Below are 20010 nucleotides of genomic sequence, written 5' to 3' on the forward strand. Positions count from 1 at the left end.
TGCTACTTCCTTGCTTGCACATTTCTTGCTCATTCTGCTTCCTTACATCATCCAGGAAACCCTCCCCAAGGTAGGCACTGCCTGCAGAGAGCTGGGCCTTCTCACATTAATCACTAATCAGGAAAATCCTCTACAGACTTGTCTACAGGACAATCTGATGGCGATGTCTTCTCACTTGAGGTACTAGTTGCAGAAAACTCTACCTAGTGTCAAACTGGCAAACAAAACAAGATGGTCTTTTATTTGTTTGTTTATTTATTTGCTTGATTATTATTTCATTTCTGTATTTTATTTGGACAGATTTCACTGTCCCTTCATGCCACAGACCAGATTCCCATAGCTCATATTGTATGAAAACCATTTATGAAATGTTCTGATACTCTATAAAGTTCCCTCATATACATAGAAGCCAATCAAAAGAAGAGTTACAGGTTTTCCTGGTCACTCAGAGATGTGATCAACACTCACTAGCAATTTGTTCAGGTTTTAGTGCTTTCAATAAACAGCATCTTTTATTTTTACTCCACATTTGGAACAAATTTAGGATAAAATTCTTAGTAACAGAGAGGTTGAAATTAAAATGTCAAATCAAGTGGTGATTACCTAATCAGAGAGTTTGCTTTTGAATCTGTTGTTACAGGGGCTAGCTAACTAATGCTCACTAAAATTTAAAATGCTTTCCTACTCTGATGGAAAATGGCCCCCATCGGCTCATAGGGAGTAACACTATTAGGAGGTGTGCCCTTGTTGTCATAGGTTGACATTGTTGGAGGAAGAGTGTCACTGAGGCCAGGCTTTGAAGTCTCAGATGTTCAAGCCCAGTCCAGTGTGGCCTTCTCTAACTGCTGCCTGCTAATCCAGATGTAGAACTCTCCTCTCCTTCTCTAGCACCATGTCTGCCTGTGTGCCCCCATACTTCCTGTCATGAGGATAATGGACTAAACCTCTGAAACTGTAAGCCAGCCCCAATTAAATGTTTTCCTTTATAAGAGTTGCTGTGACCTTGATGTCTCTTCACAACAATAGAAACCCTGACTAAGACACCTACAGAGAATGAAAGCTCAGCTCTGAGCACCTGGCTTATTCTGTTGGTCAGCTTTGGATGACTATAACAAATTGTCTGAGATAATTAGCATCTACAAGAAAAGATGTATTTACTGCAATCTCTGGAGAATCCACTCCAAATTTGGGCAAACTTGTTGCTTTAGGTTCTAGGATAGATGAACATGTGGGAAGCAAATGGCAGAGGACATGCTCTGTTGTGAGTTAGTAAGACACAAATGAGGCCTTGTGGCTTAATCCCATCAAGGGCACACACACCCCTCCCAGTAACATAAGGACCTTTTATTAGTCCCTACCTCCTAAAGTTTCTATAACACCATCCTGGGGGTCAAACCTTTAAAATACCAGCCTCCTGAGTGCCTATAACCTGATAAGTATCAGACAATGAAGTAAGTACATCTATAGATTAGCATTCTCAATATTCCTTAAATTCTTAATTTTTAAAATATATTACATCATTTTGTACCTTTTTTTCCCTCTCCTCTTCCTAAGTACTCCCTTGCTATCTACTTCTTTAATTGTTGTCACACACACATACATATAATATATGTATATTTATAAGTATATAAATATAGCTTACTCAGTCCATTATAATGTTACTTGTATGGATATATTTTCAAGACTGAGGGTCTTTTTTCAAGACAGTTGGAGTGCTTTTCCCTTGGGAAGAGTATTTCTCCCACTCTCAGCATTCCTTGGTTGCCTGTAGTTCTTTGTCTAGTGTTGAAACCACATGAAATTTCCCTTCCTTGTTAGCATGTCTGTTGGCATCATCCTTGTGGTATAGGCAGCCACGATGAGACTTAATGGGTGTTGCTTCCTTTTCATTTGAAATCTAGCAGCAAGTTTCTTGTTCCTCTGGCTCTTTCTATCTTTCTGCCTCCACTTCTGCAATGATGCCTGAGCCTTAGGCACAAAATTCATGTTGTAGATATATGAGTTGGGACTAAGCGTCACACAGTCCCTTGTTCCCTGCATTTTGTTGGCTGAGAGTTTCTGTAATGGTCTCTGTCTTTGGCAGACAGAGATTCTGTAATGAATAGAGATGAGACCTATTCTTATCTGTGGTTATAAGAATCAATATTTAAAATGTAGTTAATGATTAAGCTGTTTTAGTAATGTGGTAGTAGTATATTCTCTCCTAAGATCCATGACCTTACTAGCCCTGGGTAGTTTGTTTGGTTTCCATTACCAGACATTATTTTCCTCTTATTGAGCAGACCCTAAATCTGCTTATAGAAGCGTTGGTTACCACCAAAGTATACATGCCATTATTGTGACATTAGCAATATAGTGCCATGTTGGTCATTGTTGTAGTTCATAGATCATAGCTGGATAGGACTGTTGGTTGCTTTCCTCTCTTTTAAGTTTGTGTGGCATCTTCTGGGGCAATGAAAGCTAGTCCTCAGGGAAATGGCTTTCAGATCATATCCAGCTAGGATCATCTGGGTCGTGTGTCCAAAGTGCATAGTGTTTTCCAGCAATAGGGATCACCTTCCACCATTGGGAGGCAACCAAAGAAAACAGCTTATATTGTTTAGGGAGTCTGATAGAATCTCTTGGCCAAGAGCCTGAAAGGGAGTTTCTTATACATATGTCTCTTGAAGAATGATTTTTCAGACCAAGTCACATGACTTCAGTTTCTCCATCATGAAAATTAAGTTTTTCTTTCTTACAAGTTTTTCTTGTGTCTAGTTTTATGTCTGCAACTGGATCTGCATTTATGTGATTGGGTTCTCTCAGTCTCTTACATCTTATTTTCCTGCCTTTCATTATTTTTGGCAGTATGATTATCCTTCATATTCTTTCTTTGTTATTTCATTACTTCTTCCTCTCCTGGGATTTTACTTACTTTTATGTTAGATCATTTCATATTGTCTCATGTGTTTTGCATATTCTAGTCTTGTATTCTAAAACTTAATTTTTCTTTTGTGGTTTCATTTTGAATTGTTTCTGTAGACTTCCTATTACTAAGCTTTTATTCCACAATGATAATTCTGTCAAAAGAATAATTCAACTCTGACATCTTTTATCACATTTGTGGCAATTCTACTTGACATTTTCTTACATATTCTGCTCATTTCTGGAACAGTCTTCTTTTTTATGGATGTCTTACATAATTTCCCATGCATCCTTTAACCCACTGGTCATAGCTTATTAAAGACCACAGTTTTTAGCTGGGCGGTGGTGGTGCACACCTTTAATCTCAGCACTCAGGAGGCAGAGCCAGGCAGATCTCTGTGAGTTTGATGCCAGCCTGGTCTACAGAGTGAGATCCAGGATAGGCACCAAAACTACACAGAGAAACCTGTCTCAAAAAAAAAATCACAGTTTTATGTGTCTGGTCATTTTCTGACTCATTTATTTTTAATGATGTTTACTCTTGATTGTGGGGTGTGTGTGTGTGTGTGTGTGTGTGTGTGTGTGCAATTTTGTTCTTTGCTCAGGTATTAATGGAGTAGATTAAGTCAATCTAATAGTTTGTTGAATTAGTTTTAGAAAATTTTATTTTCATATGTCCCTTTTGGCCATAAAATCTGTCAGTTCCTCTGGTTTAGAAATGCTAGTATTTTGTGCTGGTACTTTGTATACTACCAGATGCTAATCCTCAATATTACTGATCCAACCTTAGCTTCCAGTAGGACCTTCCTCTACGAACCACAGAGAATTGTCTCTATGGTTGGTTTTATTTCTCCCATTGGCATACAACATAGAACTTTACAGAGGGGAAAAAAATGGCAAGAGTAGAAACAGTTATTTCCTGATTCATTTGGCAACATTCACAGTCCAGATGTTTCCTTGGTTTTCATTTGTATGATACTCTCTGCACAGCTTATGGAATGGGGTTCCATAAACATCCTTTCTGTCTTAGAAGGAAACAGAATGAATACTTCTTTTCTTTCTTCAGGAACAAATGGTTTGTTTCTTCACCTCTCCTCGGAAACAATGGGCCTTTACTTGGATTTCATTCCTCAGTTGCTTGTGGATGTTTCCTTTAATGAAATGGGCCATGATAAGATAAAATTTTGTATCCCTGCATTACTAAAGGTAGCTCCTTCCTTCTCTACCCAGGCTCCCTCTGATGAGTAGCCAGTGGAGGCCTGTAAATTGCAGATGGCCAGTGAGTGTCCTCAGTGACTCTAAAGTTTCCAAATGTTATATGTTGTTACAACAGCTTCCATGCAAGACAATAGTGAACTAAAATCAAATTACTTTTATTTTTAACCTGCTTTTCCATTGGCTGTCTATTCATCCAATGTTTTGTTGATGGTGAAATGATTCACTGTGCTCGATCACCTCTGAAAATTCTGACCATCACATATTATAATCTACTTCCTTTTGTGGCCTTGAAGCTTCCATTTTAGTAAGTCCCCAGGCTTTATAAATGTGTAGGTTATTTGGCTATACCTTCTCTTTAAGGGGAGGGTAATATTCCCCTGAAGTTTACTGCATCCTACATGAAAGCACAACTCCTTATGGAAGATCTTTGGAGATATTTCCAAATATGTGTACCTAAATTTGCTGAAATAGATAAATGCAAAACTAGAAAAGAACTAATAGGCTGAGATAGCTGAGTGCATTGACTGAAAAAACAGTGAGACACTCTGCACGAATAGATCCAATTATATATTTAATGTGTTTATATCTTGGCTTAAAATGTACTGTTTTTCATATTTTATTTTTCTCATAATTTATATAAAGCCCAAAAGTTAACAAAATAGAAAAAAATTTCACAATTTATTTTTCTTCATTTAGGATTTGCTCATTTTATAGTTATACTTAAAGAATGAATTCATCATGATAGAAATTGAGCTTGCTTTATGAGGATACATCAAATATCAAGACTTTTTATTAATCTGAAGACATAATTTCTCTTACACTGAAAGCAGTCCCAAAGCACTCTGTGAATTTCTAGATAGCTAGAGGGTGGTAAAACATCATCTAGACAAAACTGCAAATAAAAAGAAGCCTGGAGGATACATTTTTAAAGCTATACAGTTAAAAGAGTATAATTAGACATGCTGTATGATAGATCAATATCCCCCAGGGTATCCATTCACTAGAAAAAGAAAAGATGAGAGTCCTAAACAGTAAATGTATCAATTTCTCAATAAGGAGGAAGCAAAAGATTTCCGTGGGCAAAATGCTGAATCTGGAGAAGAAGGGGTCAGTGATGGCTTTAGAAACTCCAGGAAATCTACATTGAATGTTTTTCTCTGAAACACCCCACTGAGGGTGTTCTTGTGGGAAGAGGGCACACAGGGTTTGAAAACTGCATCCTTTGAAATCTCCATGAAGTGTGGAATGTTTACTCCCTCAAACAATATTTGATGAATCATCAGGGGGTGACAAATTTCAATGAGGTATTTTGTTACATTGTTCCCTGCAAAAAAACAATCTGAATTAGATAGCAGGAAAATGTGAAGATTGTTCAGAAGGCTCTTATGTCTCAGGACTTTGGGTCAGTTTTCCAAATATCTGCACACCAGTGCATAGCTCTCCAGTACAATCTATATAAGAACAAACCACTAAACCTGTGTTACCATGCTAATGAGTTTTCCTAACTGACCTTTTATTAAACTATTAACAGGAAAACTAAACACTTAAGAAACCTTACTGTTTGGTGCAATTATTTTTTCTGACATTGGAAAATCTTGGGGAAAAAAAAAAACACGAAAAAGGCTACATTGTCTCTTACTTAATGATAACGCTTGCATTGGGTGGGCTTGTATGAGCATTTAAGAATGGTGAATATTAATAAGAATTTAGAATTTATGCTATTTTAACCAGCACTGCATTTTCATTTCCTATAGAATCCATAATCTGCTGCTGGAATGCTACATATCTGATTCATTCTGTGCATCTTCAGTTTATCTGCACACCTCTCTTCAGATGCATTCATGTCCATCTGTGTATCAGGTGATTATTTTCATTTTAGTCATATTGACACATTATCAGCATATTAGAAAAAAGACAACTCAGTGCCAGTACCTCAAGCATTGATTAGTAAAATCTTTGTTCGTTCTTTATGACAAAAAATATATTTGAAAGGGATGGGTTTTACTTGGTTTTGTGTTTTTCTTTAAAAAAAAACAACTTCTATCTTCAAGCCTTAGACACTAAATCTTTATGTATCTTTGAGGACTTTTTCTTAAATTAGATAAACTGCTGAATAAGATATACTTGCCATAAAATGAAGGTATTCTTGATTTTAAACATAGTACTATGCATTTGAAACATTTTAAAAAGCATTCTTACAGCATTCTAAGATTTGCCTGCTAGGCCCCTGAATCCTTGTTATTTTGACAATATCACCAAAAGACAATGACTTTAATTATGCACTAAAATATAAGCTCTAATGTGGATTATGGTGATTCATGTGTGTAACTTCTTTTTATTTTTTTCAGAAAATACAGAAATGGTAAGAATAGAAAAAAACTTAGTTCATTGGCTACATAACTTTTGTGCCCTTTTTAACTGAATATGAATAGTATGACAAGAAATATAATATTAAAGAAGAAAGTAATAAACCATATTAGAAACATATGAACATTTTTTGTAAGCTGGAAGTCTGACACAAATACAAAGATATGCAGAGGATGAAGCCAAAACTCCCTGCAGGTCAGGTTAGATAAAATGCAATAGGAGACTGAAGTTCTGTTCCAGAAATTTAGCAAGGACCAAAACATTCTTCATATGTCTGGTGTCCAATTTTGACATTGCTTAAATATAAGAGTTCTAGGACAGCCAGAACCATTACATGGAGAAACCCTTTCTCAAGAGAGGGAGAGGGAGAGAGAGAGAGAGAGAGAGAGAGAGAGAGAGAGAGAGAGAGAGAGAGAGAGAGAGCAGAAAGGAGGCAAGGAGGAGGGAAGGTGGGAAGAGGAGAGAAGAGGTTAGTGAAAATCCTTCAATCAAAATGAGCCTGCTAACCATTTTAATTACTTGAAGAAATAAAGACACATCAACCAAAATACAAACAGAAATCAATAATACTAATTAACATTATATTGAGTGAATCAATAAAATGTTTGATGTGCATGGAAAATATCTTTAAGTTGCTTTAAATGAAAAAGTAAAACATTGGTAAGTGATTTGTAAACAAGAAACTACTAAGGACAAAACAGAGACTTGTAAGAAAATGTAGATACACATGAAAAGACTTGTGAAGAAAATAGTCATTGTACACTTCTTTATAAAAATTATTTGTACAGCAATGTTTGTATAAAATGTGTTCAATTAACCACCGTAAAATAAACAAAACATATTTCTTAAGTGATTTAGTTCAGCTATTCAAATAGCAAATTGACTTGGTTTTTATGAATATATAATATAAGCTCTAATCTTATACTGGCATTTTGAATTTTCATTTGTTATTGTTATGAAGTTTTCATGGCTTATATGTACTTCTATGATATGTATATGTACTTATATGATAGGTACCTTTCTAGTGCATGATGATTACACCATTATGGTCTTTCTATTATAATTTCTCTTCAGTGATATACATTACAATCTGGGCTCAGGCCCCCTTTTTTTAGTCTTTTTTCTCTATTTTTGGTGGTATCCTCAGAGATACACAAATGTAGATTCTAAGGCATTAGTTCCTTTGTCAATATGTGTGTGTGTGTGTGTGTGTGTGTGTGTGTGTGTGTGTGTGTGTGTGTGTTGAAACTTCAATAAAGGCCTTTGTAGTAAAAAGTATAAATACATCTGTTCACATTTAATCACTACAATAAAAGTCTAGAAGATTGTTTGATGTCAAACATGCTTTAAATGAGTCATAACTCCCAATCCATACTTTTTTGACTGTATATTTTGACTTCTTTATTCCTTATGTTGACTATTTCTCTACTTTGTTATCTGGAACTTTGAAATTTGAATTGATAATTGAAAATGCCAAAAAAAAATATGTTGGGTAATCTGATAGTACTTAAGAGACTGTGAAATACTGCTTTCTGTTATTTGGAATGAATCATTCATTATGAGAAGCAACTTGTTGATATTGAAGGACAAGAGTCAACCTAGAAAAAAAAACACAGAGCTACAGCCAACAGTAAGTGCCAATTTAGTCTTAGTAACTGAAGTAGCTTGGAAATATCCACTTCAATTAAAGTTCACATACCTGAAAAAAGTATCTGTAAGATTAGTACAAGATTTGCCTGGCTGAACAAATTAAACAATCCTATGTTATTTTTTTCTCAGACACTAAACTTTGAGATGGCTTGTTACACAGGAATGAGTAACTAAAAAAAACAGTACCAAGGAAGATGATGTTGTCACACCAAAATCATAAAGCTTTGGAGCCAAGCAGTAGATAGAGACTCTAAGACAGTGAAGACAACTAGAAACAGCAGAGACACTTCTTTTTACGTCAGAAAAAAAAAAGTGTTTGTAAACTATTGTCAAATTGAATCCTTCACTAACCAGGAAAAGAGAAAGTGAAGTCAACAAACTAGTGAACATGTGTTATGTAGCAATTTGGGGGGGCGGGGGTCCTTAGGATATACGTCATTAAATGAAAAAGTGAACCAACATATATATTTTTAGTTTAGTGGGCTTGTTTATGATTATTTTCTTTTTATAAAATAGAATGACATAATTTCCCCACTCTCTTAAGACAGAATGTTTACAGAGAGAAAGGAACAACAGGATGTTCTAAACCAGTGGTTCTCAACCTTCCTAATGCTGTAATGCTTTAGTATGGTACCTCATGTTGTGGTGACCCCTAACCATAAAATTATTTTCATTGCTATGTCATAACTGTAATTTTTCTACTGTTATGGACTATATTGTAAATATCTTTGGATATTGAGGTTTGCCAAGGGGGCCAGACCCACAGGTTTAGAACTACTATTCAAAAAGGAGGTTAAAACCTCCTTTTAAGTTCACAAAGTAAACAACTCAAAATAACTTTAGGAAGTCCCTGAACCTGATCAAATTCATTCGGCCCATACATCCCCAACTATACATAAGCAGTAAGAACTGTTGAAGACACTCTCAGACAAGCTGCCTAGAAGAGACTCAGACCAGACAAGCAGCCTAGAAGAAGCAGAAACAAACCAGCAAGCTGCTTATAGGATGCTAAGGACATTTTTCAAACTGTTGAGCTACCTATAGGCTGTGTAATTCGTTCACGGTTTCCAGCTTTCATCACCTATGCTGGGGTGGGCTTTGGTGATGCAGCCATCTTTGAGTCATTTCTACTCCTGCAAATAACCTCTCACTCCATTAACTCTATTAAAATTCATTAGTTCACCAAATTGGACTTTGGTGGTACCAAAGTTCTCTAATTGGGATAAGTAGGTGTTTGTTGACATATCCCCAGGAACAGTGACACACGGTAACATGGGTGAGGAGAGATCCAGGAAGACCTTGAAAAGGACAGTGGGTTTTTGTGTATGTCTAGAATAAAAATGAGATAAAAGTGACACCTAAAGATTGAATGTTTATGCTGAAAAGCAGGGTTTAGAACATATATAAAGGATCAAGACATGCCAGGTTAGCATATAAAGCCATTCTGCAGTACTTTAACTATGGTATGTGAGTAATCAACTTGGGTACATGGTTATAAGATTCTTAGTTGAGAACACAGAGAATTTGTGGTAGAATTACATGTCAATAATATCAGAAATGGTTACATGAAAGGAGATGGATTATGAGAGATGGATCTAGCTTTGAGGCATGGGAGAACCCTCGAACAGAATTCCAAAAAATAAAACAGTATTTTTGAGGACACCATTACAGTCTCTTCTGTAGAGAGAGAGAGAGAGCTCAAAATGAAGAGAAGCTTTTCAGATCTCAAATTTCCATGATTTGACATCAGGCCTAGAATAGCTTTCAGTTGCAGATACAGGTCATTTATTATTTAAAAAAAGAAAGAAAGAAGAAAAAAGCCTTAAATTGTAAAAACAGAAGGTAAAGTAAAAATGGATCATTTCAGTCTATCTAAATTTTTCATGGTAATTTATTATTAGATAGATTAGATTGATTCATGTGAACCTGTCTAGGAAGAAACATCAGCAACATTAAAAAAGGTGAAAAGACTAGCTTGTTTATTAAAAGATTCCGAGGCCAGCCTTACATCTAGCTTCCCCACTCCCTAACTCACTCCCACCATGACCTTGTTTCTTTAGCCTCAATGATGGGTTTTCTGTAAAGAAAGGAAGACAAGATGGGAGAGTTCTTGTCATTTTTATTTCTCTTTTCCTCATGATAAAACCAAATGTAACAGAACACCAGAACCTAAAACATGACTAGCAATGTATTGTTGGAACATGCCCTTTTTCCTTGAAATCTTTATGACTTTTGTGTATAAAATTCAATCATAAGACTAGGTTTATCCACTAATCAGAGATAATCTATTGGAATTTTGAATATTATCCCTAAACTTCAATATTATCATTCCAGAGTCAGAATCTACCTTACAGAATTAAATTTATTCCATCGTTGTTGGTTTTTTTTTTTTTTTTCAGTATATGGTTCCCTTTTCTTTTTATATTCCTTAAGTTACCTCTTCTGGTATAATCTGTACGTTTAAATTCAGAATTCAGTTATTATTCCCTATAGGATTTAGGTAAAAGAGCATGACCATCTGTTCTAATCTTAATTTCTCTGTAATTATTGTAACAAGGCCACATTTATGGTATGACTATTATTGGCTAGCTGCTTATAGTCAGCAGAGTCATTGAGTATATCTAACATATGGAATCTTCATGGTTGCTATAATTCTTTCAAAAGTTATTCATCAAGATTAAAATTAGTGACAAGTACAATATAAAAAGTCTGGGATTGTATTCTCCAGATGTCCAGTATATATGTTCTGTCGGAATCTTGGAAATGAAATAGCAACACTGAAGATTTATCTCTATGTACTCATGGTTCTAGCTAGTTGATCTCCCATTAAATTGTTATCGCTTTTCAAAAAATTAATTATTTTAAATGGGTAGTCTCAGTACTTTGACATTTTGTAGTTCACTTTCTTTTGTGACTGCTGTGAAACTAGAATATTAACATGTACTCTTCTTACACTTGCATGATTACATGATTGATGGTACTGTTAGCACATAGCTGCTCAAGTCTTTGGGGGAAGAGAACATACAATTCCTGTGTGAGGTAATCCAGACCCAGAGGGCAAATATGGTATGTATTCACTTATATGTAGATATTAGCCATTGAATAAATGACCCAGATAGGTTAGATATAAAGAAAAGGACTTGGGGGTGCTCATGGATCTCTCTGGAAATGGGAAATAGAATAGATTATTCCCTACAGTCTATGGTCTTTGCTGTAGGGTGTGGGAAGTTACTCTGCAGGCTACCAAAAGAAAATGTAAAATGCAACCCAGCCATGAAATCTTTGACCTACAGTCTGTCCTCCCTGCAAGATATTCTAGGGCAACCGTGGCACAGAAACTGTGGGAATAGCTAACCAATGTCTGATTTGATATAAGTCTCACTCTGTGAAGTGGAATCCATACCTGACACCACTGGGGTGACTAAGAACAAGAGACTAGATAGCCCAGAGGCCTAGGGTAAAACCAAACACTACTAGTATTTAATGAAAGGGAGGGGCCAATAAAATAACTCCTAATGATATTCTCTCTACCCAGATCAGTGTCTTACTTAGCCATCATCAGAGAAGCTTCCTCCTGCAGCAGACAGGAACAGATGCAGAGACTCACAGCCAGACATTATATGAAGAGAGAGTCCTTGGAACACAACTCTAAATGGGATAATTGTCAAACCCCTCCCCTCAGTGCTCAGGGAACACTGTGGATGAAGATGCAGAAAGAGTATAAGAGCCAGAGGAGAAAGAGAACACAAGAAGAACAAGGCCTTCTGAATCAATTAAGCAAGGCACATATGAACTCACAGAGGCTGAATCAGCAAGCACATGGGTCTGCACCAGAATCTCTGTGTATATATTATTCCTTCAGATTAATATTTTTATGGGACTCCTAAGTGCATGAACAAGAGGGTCTCTGATTCTTGTGCCTGTTCTTGAGACTCTTTTCTTTCTACTGGGTTGCCTTGTCCAACCTCAATATCATGGTTTTTGCTTTATCTTATTATACTTTATTTTTTTTATATTTGGTAGTTATTTCTTAGAAGCCTGTTCTTTTCTAATGAGAGACAGAAAGGGAATGGATCCAGAGAGGAGGGGAAGTAAGGAAGAACTGGGAGAGGTATAGGGAGAGGAAACTGTAATCAGGACATATATGAGAAAAGAATCTAATTTGAATAAAAGGAAAAAAATTAAAAAGTTAAACCTACAAAAGAAAGACATCAATGATGATAGCTTGCATTCATCATATTCAAGGTCCTGTTCCAATAACCAAAGTATCAATTCTAGTAATCAGAATAACTCAATGGAATTGGTACTTCCATCACTCCTAGTGAACAGAGGAGGAAACTGAAGTGCAGAGAACTAGCCTCTCAATTTCATATGCAAATACTTGGTAGGAATGAGACAGGATTTATCTTCTCCTAGGCAAGTTCTAATTTATCTAATCAATAATTTTTCCATTGTCCAAAACTGGCAAAAATTTATAGGAAGGTGTGAGCAAACAAATGACAAGCAGAATCCTTGTCATCTATCTTCCAAGTGCACTGATTCCATAAACATCTATTAGCAGCTTCTAAAGCTCTAGTCATGACTGATAGACCATTCAACTAACCAAAGAGTTTTGTGGAAGTGCTATAAAAGAGACTGACTATACAATTAATTACACTCCTGATGATCTCTTAAAAAACTATAGACCATTATGGGAGTATCTAATGGGTACACTAGCCTACCTTAAATAAAGTAAAGCAAATAAACAGAAACAGATAAATTATTTCACCTGAGATCTCATGCATGAGTACATTTTTAATTTACCAATGAACACAAGGTGAGGAGAAGATGAGGTAAAGTTGAATGTACACTTTAAAATTCTATTTTCAGAAGAGTATTAAGGATTGTGATTATGCCAGTGAGTATAATTTTCACTCTGGGTATATCATCAAAGTCCTGAGTTCCTTGAGCATCATGGCTGATTCATGATTTATATATATACCAAACTCTTATACAAACATTCACCATGGAAATAGGGTCAACAATTGGGGACACCACTGTGTGAAACATTACTTAAAGAGAAGCCTGCCTGTCTCTTCTATTCACCTTTGATGTGTATATCATCTTGAACCCTAAGGACTTTGCACAAAAAGAGTATATTCTCCAAGATGAAATTGAAAGTGATTGTGATACTTCTTACAGTACAAATAATTTCACCCAGGAAATGTTTAGGTTTTTTTTTCACTTAAGATATAATATATCAACCTGGACAGGTGTATTATACAAGATAATTCTCATGAGACCCTAAAATTCTTTTCATCATCATAAAAAAATGCTGTAAAAAGGAAAAGTTACATGAGTATCAGAATGATTCAAATAGAAAAGGCTACTAAATTTCACTGGAAAGTGTCAAAATTCACCTCAAAATATCATCAGACATCCACACTGCCAGAGACTTTATATCACTCAAGGAGACAAAGAGATAATTCCCACAATGCACTGTTAAAAGTTAAAAAAAAATATTCATCTTGTTAAAATTTGTCATCTTTGTGCTTTAAAACTTATTTCCATCACAGGAGAATAAGGCATTTTCTGTGTCTCATGGCAAGTGAAAACAATTCAATATATTCATTGAAACTAAAAACGTATGTCTTCATTACTAAGAGAAATAAAAAACAAAATTCTCTTAACAGAAGCTATTGTGTTCAATTGAAACACCTCTCTTTTTCATTTATTGGTTATAGTATTTTTTGGTGTTTCGTGTAATCTATAAAATGTTTAATATGTTTTTCCTTTTGTAGTAAGGCTCACAATAACTGCTTAAAAATGAAGCTAAAAATGTTTGCTCTTAGAAACATTCACAGAAAATTTGATTTAGAGTACAAGGACATTATGACTTATCAAGTTGATTATGTGTGTTACCTGCTCAGTTTTTCACACTTTAACTACTTTGGAATTGAGTCTATGCAATAAAGATTACTGGTTAGTTTTTGTCAATCATAAAAATCTTGACATATCTGAGAAGAGGGATCTCAATTCATGAATATGATTCCTCAAGTTTGTCTATGGGCATGTCTGTGGGTCATTTTCTTGATGATTCAAGTAGTTAGGATCAGGCCAAAATGGGTAATGCCACCTCTGGAGAGGTGATCCTAAGTGGAGTAAGAAAGCAAACTGAGCAATTCATTAGAAGAAAGTCAGTAAGCAGCATCCCTCTGTAGCCTCTCCTTCAATTCTTGCCTCCAAGTTACTGCCTTGGCTACTCTACTTCATGGACTCTAATCTGTAAGCCAATTAAATCCTATTCTCCCTGTCTTAGCTACTATTCTATTGCTGTGAAAAACCTCAGGACAAAGCAATTCTTTTAAAAGATAGTGTTTAGTTGGAGACTTCCTTGTAGTTTTAGAGGATTAGTCTATGATCATCATGGAAAAGCAGAAGACCATGATAACTGAGAGCTGATACCTCGATCCACAGGCAGACAGACAAAGACATACCAGGCCTGCTATGGGCTTTTGAAACCTCAAAGCTCATCCCAAATGACATACCTTCTCCAACTAGGCCATACATACTCCAACAAGATTATACATACTACTTCTTTCAAAACATTTCTACTAACTGGAAATCAAGCATTCAAACATACGAGCCTATCGGGGGCATTTTCATTCAAACTACGTTCTCAAATTTTCTTTTGGTTATTTTATTTATCACAACAAGAAAATCTAATCTAAGACAGGATTTGGTACCTGGAGTGGGATGTAGCTGTAAAGAACCTGACCATGATGTGTTGGGAGTAACATGGAGGACGTTGGAACTTTAGGCTAGAAAGTGATTGAATGCTGTATATAGAGCTTCATGGGCTATTCTGGTAGGATCCTGGAAAACTGTAGCACTGAATACATGGACTGTTGTTTCAGAAGTAAGCAAGAAATTTAATAGCAGCTGGGCTAGAGGCCATTAATGTGACATTTGGCTGATTTCTTCCCAAGTCCTAGATGAAGCAAAAAAAAAAAAAAAAAAAGTAATGGACTAACACGTAGATGTAATCAACTGTCTTATTAAATAAAAAACATAGAACCAATGCAAAGAAGAAAGCCAAGAAATCAGAGCTAAGAGCAAATAAAATCACATTTCAGTACAAATAAAATATCACCATACTAACATCTTTGGTGGAAGAACTTTCAAAATCCATAAGATTGAGTCTGTGGTATGATTATGGATAATGCTTATGTAGGTCCACAGTGAAGAAAGACCAGGTGGGACAACAAGGATACACAAAATGTAAACTTTGGAGAGAGATCGATTACTGGGAGGCTTAATGTTACAGTAAAGGAGAGGGCTTGAAGAGAGGCTGCAATTGTTCAGGAGATGATTGCCACTCAGGAGAGGCCTGCTGTGCACTGGAATAAAGGGAAATGACAGAGCTGTGTAGGAAGAGGAAGTGGTATAGCTGAATGGAAAGAGCAAATCAGAGGGCAGAACAGCAAGGCAGTAAAGATGTGGGTAGACAGGAAGTAGCTCGCATTTGGAAGCTGCAGAGTTGGTGAGGTAAGGTTGGCTGGTGGCTTTCCCTATTTCCCTGATTTCTCTAAAGCTTTCACCCCTTATAGTTGGCTCCGTGTTTTTTTTATTTAATAAGACCATTTAGAAATTCATCTACCGGGAAAAGTTTGCTCAGGGAAAGACCCTACCCATATAAGCTCCTAGAAAGCAATTGCAAATGAATGCTCCTGCAGTTCAAGGAACTAAGGGTCTATCCCAACCCGGTAAAGTTGACAATATCGCCCCTGTGTGCTCCAGAGTCAAAAATGATGCAAGAGGAATGGGCTTGGGGATTCCACCTCCATGATTTCAGAGAACTTTGTGACCAGGTACCATGTGGCAGTGGATTTTCTGCATGAAGGTCCTGAGAAACAAATGCACGAAGCTGTGAAAGGAGGCTGGAGACATGAGACATTTACCAAGGATGGCTGTCTAGAACTGGCCCAAGGTAAGTATGTGTGTTCCAAGCAGCAAAGCTGTAGGGGGCAAAGCCATCTAAGCTCTCTAAACTGGATAATGATTTATAAAATATTTTGTTTGCCCTGCTGGGTTCTGATCTTAGTTTGGGCCACTATTTTCTCACTATTCCTCCCTGTTTGGATAGTAATGTATATTCTATACCATTATCCTGATAGTATGAAATGTACTTTGTGGTTTTACATGGGGTTACAATTAAGAAATCACCTTCAGCCTTTGAAGAGATTTGGGGCTTTGGGCTTTTAAATAATGTTGAAACTGAGAAAGACATGGGGATTTTTGGAAGTTGGACTCCATGCATTTTGCATTATGTATGGCAAGCCTATAGGGTCCAGGGGCTGGAATGTTGTGGTTTGAATGAGAAATGTCTTGCATTGGCTCAGATACTCGAACACATGTTCCTCAGTCAGTGACAGTTTGTGGAGGTTTATAGAACCTTTGGGAGGTAGAACCTTGCTGGAAGAACTACATCACCAAGTATTGTTCTCAGTGTTTATAGGCACATCCCACTTCCTGTTGACTCTCTGCTTCATGCTTACAATTGAGAATATGAGCTCTCCTTCCCTGCCAAGAAAAACCCTTATGCTTCTGAAATCCTAATTCCAAATAAACTTCCTTCTTTATGGTGCCTTAGCCAGGGTACTTCATCATAGCAACAGAAAAATAACAAATATGCATGTTTACTTATAGATCTCTGTGTGCCAAGTTTTGTGTAAGTGATATGCAATTGGTAAATTTTAAATCACTATTCATTCTTTAAGACTGATGTTATTGACCTTCTGGTTGTCCAGCTACCATACCTGGAAGTCAAAGGCAACGGCATAAAGGAACTAAAAGGAAAGTTGTTATTTTGGTCCTCGTGATACATATAAATCTAAATTATCTCCCTAAGAAGTCACCTCATATATGGTATTTTATTTGTACTGAAATGTGATTTTCATTGTATGTTAATAAATAAAGTTCCCCAGGGGTCAGAGCTATTAGAGCCATAGCAAGAGCGTGGTGGTGGTGGCGGCGGCGGCAGCAGCGCACGCCTTTAATCCCAGCACTTGGTAGAAGAGCTAGGTAGATCTCTGTGTGTTCAAGGATACAGCCAGCATTGGAGACATACGCCTTTAAGACCTGGAGGGCAGTACTTACAGGCAGTGACAAGGCAGTCATGTGTTTGGGTTTACAACCAATGAGAAGGCAGAACAGACAGACTATTTAAAGACAGACACGCAGGAAGTAGCTCTCTTTCGGGGAAGCTAGGAGCACTGCAGGAGGTAAGATTTTAGCTCTGAGCTCTGACCTTTTGGCTTTCTCTTTTACATTGCTTCTGTGTTTCTTATTTTAATAAGATGGTTGGTTACATATACACTCATATTCATCAATTAAGTTAATGGAGAACATGTAATAGTCACCTTGTATAGTGTCTCTGAAATTTTTGAGGTGAAATACAACTTTTATTTTTAATTTCAATACACCATCTTACAAAACCTAACAATCATGATTGGCTTGGAAATTAAAAATTTGAAAGTGGAACAAATGCAAAATAAATTATTATAACATTAGATTCAATAGGATTAAAATTATTCCTTCAATTGCCTTAATTGTTAACCATTACTATCAATTTTGATACATTACTTATCATGAGTCATTAAGAACAAATTCACAAATAAGGAGGAAAAGCCTTTCAGGAGCTCACAGCTAGAGAAAGAAAGAGATTACTGGAAAAGCATTATAGAATTTTATGGCAATGTTATGCAAATATTGAAGATTTGTCCTTATGGACAAATCTAATCATCCTTGTTTGATTTTTCTCTATAGTTTCTAATCCCATCAGGGTTCATACAGGAATACATCCAGGGCTGAGTTCAGTAGATGTTGACATATTTCTGATAGAGGGCATCAAAAGGCAAAGAGACCATGTTTTCTTCCTCAATTTTCATCCACTATTTTCTGAGACTGATCTACTGCAACTTGTCAATTCCACTAAATTGCCTGGCCAACAAGCCTGGGGATATTCCTGTTTTCACCTCCCCAGTGTGGAGGCTACAGGCACACTTCCATTACATCTGGTTTTTATGTGGATTCAGAATCCAAACTCTGGTCTTAATGATTGTGCATCAAGCACTTTACCAACGGTGCCATCTCCCCAGTCTTTTGAACAATTTTATTTGCGTTATACTATTATGAAAAGTCTGAATCATTATTATTCTAATTCAAGAGAAGAAAACATCAGGACAGAGTTTATCTATATTAGATATTCATCTTTGCTAGTGGTAGAAAAAATGGGTAGTTTTATTTTCATTATTTTTCAGATAGGAAAGTGAATAAGGGTTAAGAAAAATTTCTCAATGCTTATTTCAACTAGAAAATGGTGGAGTTAGAATTTGCACTCAAGCCATTTTGTTTCAACCCATCTGTACGATTACTGTGCCAGAGTATCAGTGGATGAACAGCCTGTTCAGGTCAGTTACAAATAAATAAGAGGAAGTTAATGGTGTGTGAAAAATTGGGCAATGAACCTAAACAGATGATTCACAGGACACCTCCTCCTTCTGTTTACTGAAGTATTCATTATGTCTACAGGTAGATGGCCTGAGCACCTTTCTGTGAAACAGTACAAGGAGTAAATCTGTGATTTTAGTAAAAATAATAATCTCTAAACAATATATATATATATACATACACACACATATATGATAATGGATGTGCTACAAGTTCAGTTTAATGTCAAACTGAATATGAATTTTATTTAAAAGCATCTAATGGCAAATGCAATTCAAAAGTTGAGAACAGTTGTGTTTATTTTTTATAGGATTTTACAAATATTTTTTATTGAATAATCATGCATTTCAATCACTTAGAAATTGTTGTAAAGTTTACCATGAAAGCACTGGTTATAATAGATTGAAATGGAGAAATTAAAGTCTATTTTCTGTTATTTTATACAAACCATTAATTTCTATTGCATTGGCAAAATAAAAATTAAATATACAGAAAATCTATCAAGCACTTCACACAATGAAAAAGAGAACACTAAAATGTTGTTTGTATATAATTCATTTGCAATTTTTTATAATTAATATAAAGGTTGTTCCCTTCTAGTATCAACATTGAATATAAAATACATTGTAGACCTTCATTTCTGTGTTTAAGCTTTTAAGTTTATTTTTAATCAAGAAGATTTTTAAAAAAATGATACACACTGATGAGATACCAGGTAACACTCAACATATGTGCACATCCTAAGTTTAAATCAGAGCAAAGGCATATTTCCTTAAACCTTTATAATTTTATAGTATTTTTATTTATTACATGAGACTATCATACATTTATATAATACATTTTTATCATACCTATCCCTGACTCTACCTTCCCAATTCCCCCAGAATACCTCCCAATAAATCATCATTCCAATCTCACGAACGCTTCTTTTTTGTTTAATATAACCCCTTCAAATACAATTAATGCTGCCCACATGCATATGGATAGGAGGTACCCACTAGAGAGAATATGAGCAACTATCAATGGTCACATCCTAAAGAAAAATGACTCCCCCAACCCCCAGCAGCTTTGGTGTGGAGCCTCACAAGCCACTCTTCTACCATTGCAGGAATTTTCACTGCTCTGTGCTCATGATCGCAATGCAAGCCCAGTATTTCAGGAGATTCTTCTTCATTCTCCAGCTCTTATATTCTTTCTCTCCCCTCATCCCCAGCCTTCCTCAAGCTTTTGTTGTGGGGAAAAGGGGTTGATACAGGTTTTCTGTTTAAGACTGAGCACTCCAAGTCACTTATTCTCAGCACTTTGACCAGTTACAAGTCTACATTGACCATTGACCACCACATCAGAAAGCTTCTATGGCCAATGTTGAGAGCAGCACAA

Source organism: Peromyscus leucopus, chromosome 7, assembly GCF_004664715.2.
Source record: "Peromyscus leucopus breed LL Stock chromosome 7, UCI_PerLeu_2.1, whole genome shotgun sequence".
NCBI lineage: Eukaryota > Metazoa > Chordata > Mammalia > Rodentia > Cricetidae > Peromyscus > Peromyscus leucopus.